At 56.0% G+C, this 9,838-nt stretch overlaps 1 long non-coding RNA gene across 1 annotated transcript; it reads right to left on the reverse strand.

Annotated features, from left to right (window-relative positions):
* Nucleotides 1–2,281: 2,281 nt before the first annotated feature.
* LOC123606122 lies at nt 2,282–9,838 on the reverse strand. Its single transcript, XR_006716113.1, has 2 exons — nt 9,724–9,838; nt 2,282–3,083 (listed from the first exon to the last, which is right to left on the reverse strand). It is a non-coding gene; the product is annotated as an uncharacterized LOC123606122 (long non-coding RNA).

Raw genomic sequence — 9,838 nt, forward strand, 5'->3', positions numbered from 1 at the left:
ACCATGTCTTATCAACTTCAACTCCTAAATATTTCTAAAAACCAATGATTTCTCCCCCTCAACCTCTCCAACTCTCTGTATTAATTTCTATTGTCTATCACCCAGATAGACGTAATGGCTTTCTAAATGGTCTCCCTGCATCCATTCTTGAGACCCTTTGTTCATCTCTGAGCAATCAAAGTGTTTACTTAAATATGTAAATAAGATGAAGTAATTCCCTGCTCAAATTTCCGCGTTGTCTTTTCCAATTATTCAGAAAAAGCTCCAAAGACTAAATAGTGGCTGAGCATTTGCTACAAATTCTGGGTTCTGCTTACTGTATTCTTGCTTATTTACTCCTCTTAGTTCAGGTATCAGGAAAAACACTTTTGCCCAAGAAAGCCTTTCCTAACCTTGCTGACCACTGTCGGTTCCCTCATTACAATTTGCTCATCATAGCATGTATTTCAACTTCATGGCATTGAATATTATGATTTCATATTAATTCTGAAAGAAGGAAGACAACAGTGCATTAAAATGAACCTTTAGAATACTTAAAGAAAATGTTTATGTCTAGAACTAAACTGTACCCACTGGTGTATATTCATATTTAACATGATCCAGGCAAACAAGAACAAGAATTCAAAGATGAATTACACATCCAAACACACAAAAACACACAGACACATTAAACCACTTTAGCTCCACTCAGCATAGAAAGCCTACACACTTAGCCTAAAAAATACTATAATCTGTATGAAGAAAGGGGATACCTATTTTCAAGACTAACATTATATTATAGTCATGAGTGAAAGAAAGAACATTATCGTGAAAATAGACATATATTAATACAATCTTCTCTATATCAGAAACTCTATTAGGCAACATATATCCTTCTGCTTGTAGTGTGGCTACACTACAGATAATGTGATGGGATTGCCTTAAGGGATGTCACAATTTCCCTATAAAGTGATTTTCATGAATAGATGTTTCAGGTAATAGACATTCAAAAACAAAGAGGAAAGAAAAAAAATCACTTTCTCAGTGGGCACTTTCTCAGATGGTCACAATACATTCACTTTACAGAATAATGTGGGAAACCATCAAAATGACCATCTGCTAGGATGCTCTTACAGGGGTTCACATTCTCTTGCAGCCGAATTTTGGAGCTGACCCAACAGAATCTGACAATGGGAGTGGCAGATGGCTCCTGGAGCCTACATTTTAAGTAGGTTTGTTCTAACCTGTGGATTCATAAGAAATAATGAGAAAGAAAAAAAGAATTGAAACTGGCACTTGCCTACAACCTGCACCCCTAATTGCCATCGTGGCTATGGCAGGGGATGGGCTATGAAACAGACCCACTGAGGTCACTGAAACCATTTCTGAGCATTTGGGGAAGGTCACCTTAAAAGGACAAAAGGTGTGCTAAGACCCAGCATCCACATCAACCCAGCAAGGGGCCAAGTGTCAGCAACTCCCCAATTCCAGACACACCAGGCTGCCCACCGTGGAGGCCCTGCATGGCCTCAGGCCAGGAGAGGGCCCCCACAGAGAAGGCCTCAGCCACATGGCCATCCTGACCCCGCTGCTGACCCCAAATGCCCACGCTCACTTGCCCCCTGCCTGGAGAGTGTGGGCCCTGGGCAGACCCAGCACAGGGGAGCCCCTGTCCCTGGTGTCTCTGGGATGTGTCCGCACGCACGGAGCCCTGCCAACCTCACCCGGACCTCCCGTGGATGCCCCCGCCCCACAATCGTGCTGCACCGGTGGCGGGCAGCATCTGGACTGTGTTCTGTGGAGAAGGCTCAGCTCTGTTATTCCCGCTTCCTGCCTCGGACAAATCCCACCACGTCCGGGCCGTGGCCACGTCCTGGCTGGGGCCACAGGGTGTGTGGCAAGAATGGAGCCGGTCAGTGGCCAACAGGCCCCAGGGAGCCCCACCAAGGTGCTTCTTCCTAACCTGAGACCCAGACACCAGCATCATGTTGCAGGAAACATGGCTCCTCACTCTGAACACGCAGCAACCCCAAAGTAGGCGCATGCATGGGCCAGGAGGCCGCCCTCTGCCCCCCTCAGGCCGGGCCCTCCACCTGCACCCCACGCGAGCACACAGGCCGAACTGAGGGGACGCTGTCGTCCAGGCTCCCCACATGGGGCTGTCAGCGTGCTATTTGTGCTGGATAGCACACAGAGTCTGGATTAATTAGTATTTCAGACCCACCGAGGTCTGCCCCTCGGGGTGGAGAGGGTGCCAGAAGGCTTTGTCTTGGTAACAATAGCGTTCAATCGAGACCCGGTGTGGAGCCGCAAGAAATTTTTTTAAACAACCTCCTTAAGCCTCGACTGCCTAAAGCAAAACTTACAGAAAAGGTGACACAGGACAGACCCCGACAGACCACTGTCAGCTGCCACATGGACATCAGCACACAGAATTCCTGACCAGGAACACTGGAATTCCCTGTTAGTGATGTTCCTGCAACAGAAGCAGGTGTGTCTGTGAGCATGACCAGGTGTGTCTGTGAACAGAGCCGGGTGTGTCTGTGAGCAGGACCAGGTGTCTGTGCGCAGGCTCTGTGGAAGAGTGCACTTACACTAGAATCGGAGACCAGGGATGGTGTGCAGAGTGGGGTAAGGTGGGGGCCGGCAGGGCACATGTGTCTGGGAATCTGGACAGGCCACAGGGAAGCCAGAGCTCACCCAGACCCCCGTCCCCCAGTCCTCCACATGCTGCTGGCTTCTGTCACTCTTCCTGGGGGCCGCATGAGCCCCTCCTCTGGCCCCATCTCCCTGGGAACCTCTGGCCTGGAGGTGAGCAGCCTCCCAGAGACCCTCTCTGAGAAATGCCAGCCCCTCCTCCTGCCCACCTGCCCCTGGGCCCCCGCTCTGAGAGGGGGGAGAGCCCACCAGTGTGACCCCAAGTCCCCCAGCACACTCCCAGACTCTGTCCTGACTCCTGAAACTCCATGTTGGTGTCCTTGAAGGAGCCAGGTCCTGCCAAGCTGGCACCCAGGTGTCCTGCGCTGGCCTCCCCGTGCTGCTGGGGTGCGGTGTGAGTCCAGGCCCCTGAAACAGGGGGAACCAGTGTCCTCCTCGGGGACAACCTGCAGCCACAAACCCAGAAGAGGCAGATATTCTTTGCTAAATAACAGGGCTGGAGTGTCCTGAAGCCTTGGAACCTATAGCGTTCCCTGGAGAATTCCCTATTTGCGTGCAGGGAGAATTCCCTATTTGCGCAGGCCTGTGTGGGGGCTGCTCGCCCCGCCAAGCCCCTCGGCTCCCAGAAGTGCCCGCCCACGAAAGGCAGGATCTTGTTCTGGGTTCTTGCCTTAACCTCTTCCGCTAAAGGCACAGTGCCAGCCCCTCTGGGTGCAGTGGAGTCTGCACGGGACACACTGTGTTGCAAGTGGGATTGAGAACCAGGCTCTGGGCCCCTGAGGGACACCACAGGCCCTGTAGGGGGATAGGGCTCCTGGGGGCGGGCGCATCAGAGGGAAGCTTCTGAAAGCCATTCTGGCTCTCCCTGAGCCCCTGCTCAGTGTCCCTGCTGTTCACTCCCACGTCTCCCGGATCTTGACACCTGGGCCCAGGCCAGCAAAAGCTCTAGGTGCTGAAGCCCTTGGGATGATCGCTGGGCCCACCGATGGGACGCCGGGGCCCAGGGTCCAGACCGAGACCCCATTTCTGTGCAAGAACCCTCGGCATGAGGACACCACAGCACGAGGGGCACCACGGCACACCCCCAATCCCGAAAGAGGGCCTTAGAACCAAGGAGAGCAGAGTGGCATGGGAGGGTGGCCCCGGGTTACCAGCAGGGACAGAGGAGAAGGGGCTGAGGGCTCAGCCCACCTGGTCCCTCTGGGGCCCCCTGGCTCCGAGATGGCTACCCAGGCCCGCACTAGCCCGTGGCTCACCGTCTGGGCCACAGGTTCTCTAAGACCTGTCCTAAGATGCTCTGCCCACAAGTCCCAGCCATGACACAGAAAACACTGAAGCCCTGAGGGTGCGGGTGCCGCGTTTCCCACACTTTACACTCTGGTCTTGGTGGGCTGAACCGGAGGGAGACTTGAGGCTCCCGGACAGATGTCCCCGGGCAGGTGGTGCCCTACGGGTTGGATGAGGGCACAGGTGGAAACTTCTAGCCGCTCAGTCACCCAGCGCCTGGCCCCACAAGTGCACGGCCAGGGGTCTCTGTCAGCACCTGCAGGCAGCCTGAGGGCAAGTGGAGTGGGCTGAAAGGTGGCCCCGAGAAAGGAACGGCCACATCCTAACCCCCAGAACTGTGAATGTGACCTTGTTTGGAGAAAGGGTCTTTGCAGGTGTCATCAAGCTGAAGGTATCAAGGCGAGGTCTGATTTGCCTGGCGGCCCTGAACCCAATGACAAGTGTGGGGGTGGGGGGGGGGGTGGGGGGGGCGGGTCCTACACAGCCCTGCTGCAGGGGCAAGGCAGCCAGGTCCCGGCCTCGGTGGGAGCCAGAGTCACTCCACACCGCAGGCAGACCTGAGGAGCTGCCCATGGATACAAAAACTGTCCTTCACAATCCTAAACAAAACATTAACCAACAGAAGCCCGTCATACTAATGCCACCGTCATAAACGCAGGGAGAGCATCTGACAGAAGTCAGCATCTATGCATCATGCGATTTCTTAGTAAATCAAAAAAAGAGGGAACTCCTTATTCTGAGAAAAAGGGCCACCTGAAAAAAACTGAAAAATGCCGCCACACTTGAAATATTGAAAGCGTTTGTTTTTAAGTTGGGCAAGTACTGTATTCCCCATGTCAGTACAGTAAGGCAAGAAAAGGAAATGAAGATATAAAAATTGTTAGGGAAAAAAACTCATCATCTGCAGTTTCTAGGGTTGTGCACACACCAAACCCAAAGGGATCCCAGGACGATTATTAGCATCAATAAGTGAGTCTAGTGGTGTTTCTGGATACGTGGTCAACACACAAAAGGCCATTTCATTTCTGCATAACAGCAAAGACGCACAGTAAAAAGCATTTAGAAATGCAACATTTAAAGTATGAAGAAATACAAGTTCCTAGGAACACCGCTCACAGAGGACGCACAGTCAACACAGAAAACTCGGCCACTGAAGGAAACGAAAGGCCTAAATGATGACGTTATGAACATGGGTTGGAATCTACATACAGAAAGATGTCAGCTGTCTCTAAATTCAACCAGTCTTAACTTAATCTAGATAAAAACTCTGACAACTTTTGTGTCTAGTATCCAGATGCACTGAGCTGACATACGTGGGAGAAGGGCTGTGAATACACAGTGATTTTAAAAGGACAAGGTTTGCTCCACGGGCATGGAGACTCGAGAGAAAGGTCTGGAAGCAAAGACAGCACCAATGGGACAGAATCAACAATGGGAGGGACGCCAGAGCCCAAACACATGTGCACACGTGTGTGACAAGGTGGCCCTGCAGAAAAAAGGGAGGAGCATATTTTCAGTAAATGGCAGACGCAGGGGAGACGGGGCATCGACACCAGCCTTCAGGCGCTCCGAGGACTGAAGTAGGAGAGGCAAAATCCTCACGAAGGTGAGGGCTGAGGGTATCTGACGTCCTGGGGATAGAGAAAGATCCACTGCACAAGCCTCAAAAATCACTGCCCTTAAAGGAAACAATTCTAGGATGGCACCAGGCTGAAATCAAGAACTTCTGTTCATCAAAAAATATCACCGATGGAGAGAAAAGGGAAGCCACGAGGTAGGAGAAGATACAAATATGGGCTTGTCTCCAGAACCTGCAAAGGACCCTACAACTCAATGAGAAAAAGGCAGCAAGTCCAGAGAAGCAGGCAGGGGCCCCTGCCAGGGTGGAAGGCCCAGTGGGGCAGGGCCTGCAGGGTGTCAGGAGAATGGAGCCTCAGACCCCGAGGACGCGGGGGACAACTGACCAAGCAGCAGGAATCAGAACCAGGGCGCAGCGGGCCGCGCGGCCGAGGGGGCCGTCCACCACAGACGTGCGACCTGCTGCCAGGGAAAGGGTGCAGCGAGTCCTGAGGGAGGAGGCCAGGGGCCGTCAAAGGCCAAGGGGCACAGGGCCAGGGGCCCCAGGGGCTGCCACAACTGGTCCTCCAAAGCACCGAGAAGGGGGCCACCCTAGAGCGTCTCCCACCCACCAGCTCCTGCCCCTCAAGCCAGGGGCCCTTCCAGCTGGCCGCACCATGGGACACAGCCAAATGACAAAGAACCAGGCTCCCCTGTTCCCTCAGGGGACAGGCAAACGTTCTGGAGAGACCCCACACAGAGACAGGGGAGCCTCATGCCAGCCACTCAACCCAGACTCAACTAAGCAGGGCAGCCTTGGGTGGTCCTGTCTGGCCAGCAAACCCCTAGCCGAGGTCAGGGGGTGGGGACCACTGTCCGTGCCAAGCCCTGCTGGGTGGCAGAGTCATGAGCAAAAAGCAAATGGGGTCACTATCTTAAAGCCCTGGTTTGGGGACAGTCTGTCCTACGGTATTAAATGACGGGAGCGGGGTCGAGGGTCAGTGAGTGCACGAAGTGCGTACACCTGGATGGAGAAGGAGGGTGTGGGTGGGCTTTCTACAGACAGCTTGTGACGCAGGGCCGCAGGCACACTCGAGGAGCACCTGACTTAACCTGACTTAACATCGGTTCTGGGCCCAGACCCACACCAGCACCGCACGTCCCACACCCTGCCCACCTGGCGCCCCCCCCCCCCCGCCCCCCTGTGCAGGTGAGACAGCGGGGCATGTGGGGACTGCACGAGGTCACCCGGGGGCACCGGCTGCTGGGTATTGTCCCCAGTGCAGTGGGGCTTCCCACCTGGCAGGTGCTCAGCAGACATGCAGTCACACAGGTGTGACAGGGAGAGATCTGGGGAAACGTGGCTCAGGGCCGGAGGTCACACGGAGCCCACGCGGGGGTACTGCACTTATGCCAAGAGAACCAGAGACACAGGCACCCTGGGGACATGCTGGAGACATGCAGGGACACGTGGGGACACACAGGGACATACGCTGGGGACACATGGGTGCGCCCCACCACAGAGGCAGCAGGAGGAGTGGAAAAGGCTCCAGGTGGTTTTAACATCTAGGCTTGAGCAAAGGTAAGAATCCATCATTCCTCACCACAAACCTAATTAAAAACAAGAAAAAGTCGGTGTGAACGTGCTCCTCCCAGGACCGGCTGGCAGGTCCCCCTGCTGAGAGAAGCGAGGGCTGGGGGCGAAGGCAGGGAAGGCAGAAAACTGTCACTGCCTTACACTCTATGCAAGACTTTAGACTCTTCACCAAGAAGGTCCTGTGTTTGAACGCTAAATTACACCTCCTGGCTGACGGCCGTACTGTGCTATTGCACAGTTCCAGGGAATAAGGAGCTTGGAAGCAGACTGACACCCCACATCAGATGAGAGGTGGGGAGGAGGGAGGAGCAGCCCCCCCCACACACACACACAGGCCGCTCCTGGGGCTCACACAGGGCCACACCCTCACCCGAGGCCCCAGCAGGGCCAACCCCGCACCCCGCACTCTCCGCTGCTGCAAAGGGTCCCCCTGAAGACGCACTGCTGAGGGCAGACACCAGGGCTCTGTCCTCACCCAGAAAGGCTGGAGACCACGTCTGAGCCCCAGGTGCAGGTGCGCTCCATCCCCCCACCCCCTTGAGGTAAGGCTGCTGCTTACACACAGACAAGTGTCTGCCAGGTCCAGGGTCTGTGGGCTCAGGGGCACACCGCCCCGCCCCCACCGCCCTCCAGCTGGAGCCACGCTGAGCCCAGAGAGGACCTGACACTTCAAGGTGCAGCAGGGCCCTTGCCTTGTGGTCCCGAGATCCCCAGACATGCTCCTCCTGCCTCACCAGCAACATCACCAGCTATAAATAGGCCTGGCTTCCAGGCAGCGCAGCCTCTGCCAGAGGAAGCTTTTCATTCTCAGTCTCTCCTGCCTGGAGCACTCTGCGGCCCTGAGGACCGTCTGGCTGCTAAAAGCCTTCTCTGCATCCTCAAGCAGTGATGAGTGATTTAATTTTCTTTAAATTCTCCTGTGATTTACACATTTTCCACCATGAGTATTTATAACCTTGTATACACTTTTACAACAGTTATTTACTGAGACTTCAAAGGATTCGGGAAGAGGAGCCAAACAGCACCAGGGAGATAAGAATACAGCCAAGAGAGCTTCCCATGATCTCCATCACTTCATCTTTCCGTACTCACGGATAGGGATTTTCTAATGTAGCACTTAAGTTATGGTACCTTTCTGACTCATGGAACCCTCTGGAAATCAGGAAAGCGGCAGACCCTTCCGCCAGGAGAATGCACATACCCTCCTACCGCAGGCAATTTGCAGACAAATTCACCAGCACCCCTCCCCCCAGAACCCTCGAGGAGCCCTGTGATTTGGACTATGTGATGGGAAGAGTGGCTGGTACCAGAGACAGGGTCACAGAATCCAGCTTAATTAAGGCATCAGTCAAGCCGCTGTCTCGCTGCCCCATCCCCATTTCCTGCTTGTTCCAAGCTCTCTCCCCATCACTCCAAGCCTCTGTGGTCCCAAGGGCACTCAGGATCCAGGTTGGCCTTTACCAATCACCTCCTAGGAGTGCGGGGCTGCCCTGGATTGTGCAGAGCTCCCCCCCCCCCCCACCCCACTCCATTGGGTCCTCCCTGAGAGGCTGGCCATGGGGAGTCAGGACAGGCCTGCAGAGTGGGACATGGGAGCTGGGTCCTTTATCCAGCGTCCCTGAGACCCTGCCGAGACCCTGCCAGTATCCAAAAAATGCCAGGTAAATTAACCACTAAATACGCAGATAGATGGCCACACTGTCAGCTTACCCTAAACGGTGTCTCATCTTCAGAGACACCAAACGCCTGTCGAAATAGTCATGAGCAGAGTGGCAGGAATGGATTTTCTCCCCAGCTCATTTCAAGGCCGCATTTGTGTAACTGAAACCGCAGAATAAGGGGTTTCTCTGGTCCTGCTGCACAGGTGGGGCACTGCTCCCCAGAGGTGTGTGAGCAAACCTACTGGCAGCGGATCTCTTCATCCTGACTGCCAGGTTCTGTGCTCACAGGCGATAAGTGAATGTGTCACCCTCCGTGGAGGCTGCTGGAGTCGCACAGTGAGCGGCAGACACTGTCACCTGGCATGATAATGGTGAAGCAAATATGACCAGAGAGGGGCCTAGGACCCCGAGGGGGCGTCGCGGTCTTTGTCAAGGGACCACGCTCACTCTGGGCTCTCTGCGTGGCCCCGGGTCTCCCGGAATTGGGGCTGCAGGGCACTGGCTTCATTACACACCCTCTAAGCCCTAATTCCCTTCGGTCTTGCCGGCGGCGACCACCCCAGGCCCGGGCGTCCGCGTAGCGGGACGTGGGGAGGCGGCAGCGGCGGCGGCGGCGGGGAAAGGCGCTGCCGGCAGAGGGTGGGGGGGGGCGGGGGGTGGTGCGCGGCTTCGTCGCGTGAAGCGCTGCCGCCCAGACAGGCCTCAGCGCCTCATTCGGGGCCCACGCACCAACCACCTGTCCCTTGCGGCGCGGTCGCCCCCGCTCGCGCCCCTCGCGTGCCCGGACCCACGCCCCCGACGCAGCCCCCGGGGGCCTCAGCGCGCAGCACCGACCGCCGGGCAGCCCAGGGCCTGGGGGCCCAGGGACGCAGGGGGCTGCAGCCAGGAGGGGGCGTGGCGGGCGCAGGTGGCAGGCGCTGCGGGCCCGGGCGGAGTGGGTGGTTCTGCGTCCAGCGCCCCGGACCGAGCTCTGCGGACGCTTACCTCGGAGATGCGGCCACTGCAGCGAGCGCCTCCGCGACTCGGCCGCGGGCGACCGGGTGTCCGGCGAGCTCCCGCACCCCCGCCGCCCCGGGCTCGCCAGCTCCGCACCGCGCGC

This window comes from Leopardus geoffroyi, chromosome A2 (genome assembly GCF_018350155.1).
Source record: "Leopardus geoffroyi isolate Oge1 chromosome A2, O.geoffroyi_Oge1_pat1.0, whole genome shotgun sequence".
Classification (NCBI taxonomy): domain Eukaryota; kingdom Metazoa; phylum Chordata; class Mammalia; order Carnivora; family Felidae; genus Leopardus; species Leopardus geoffroyi.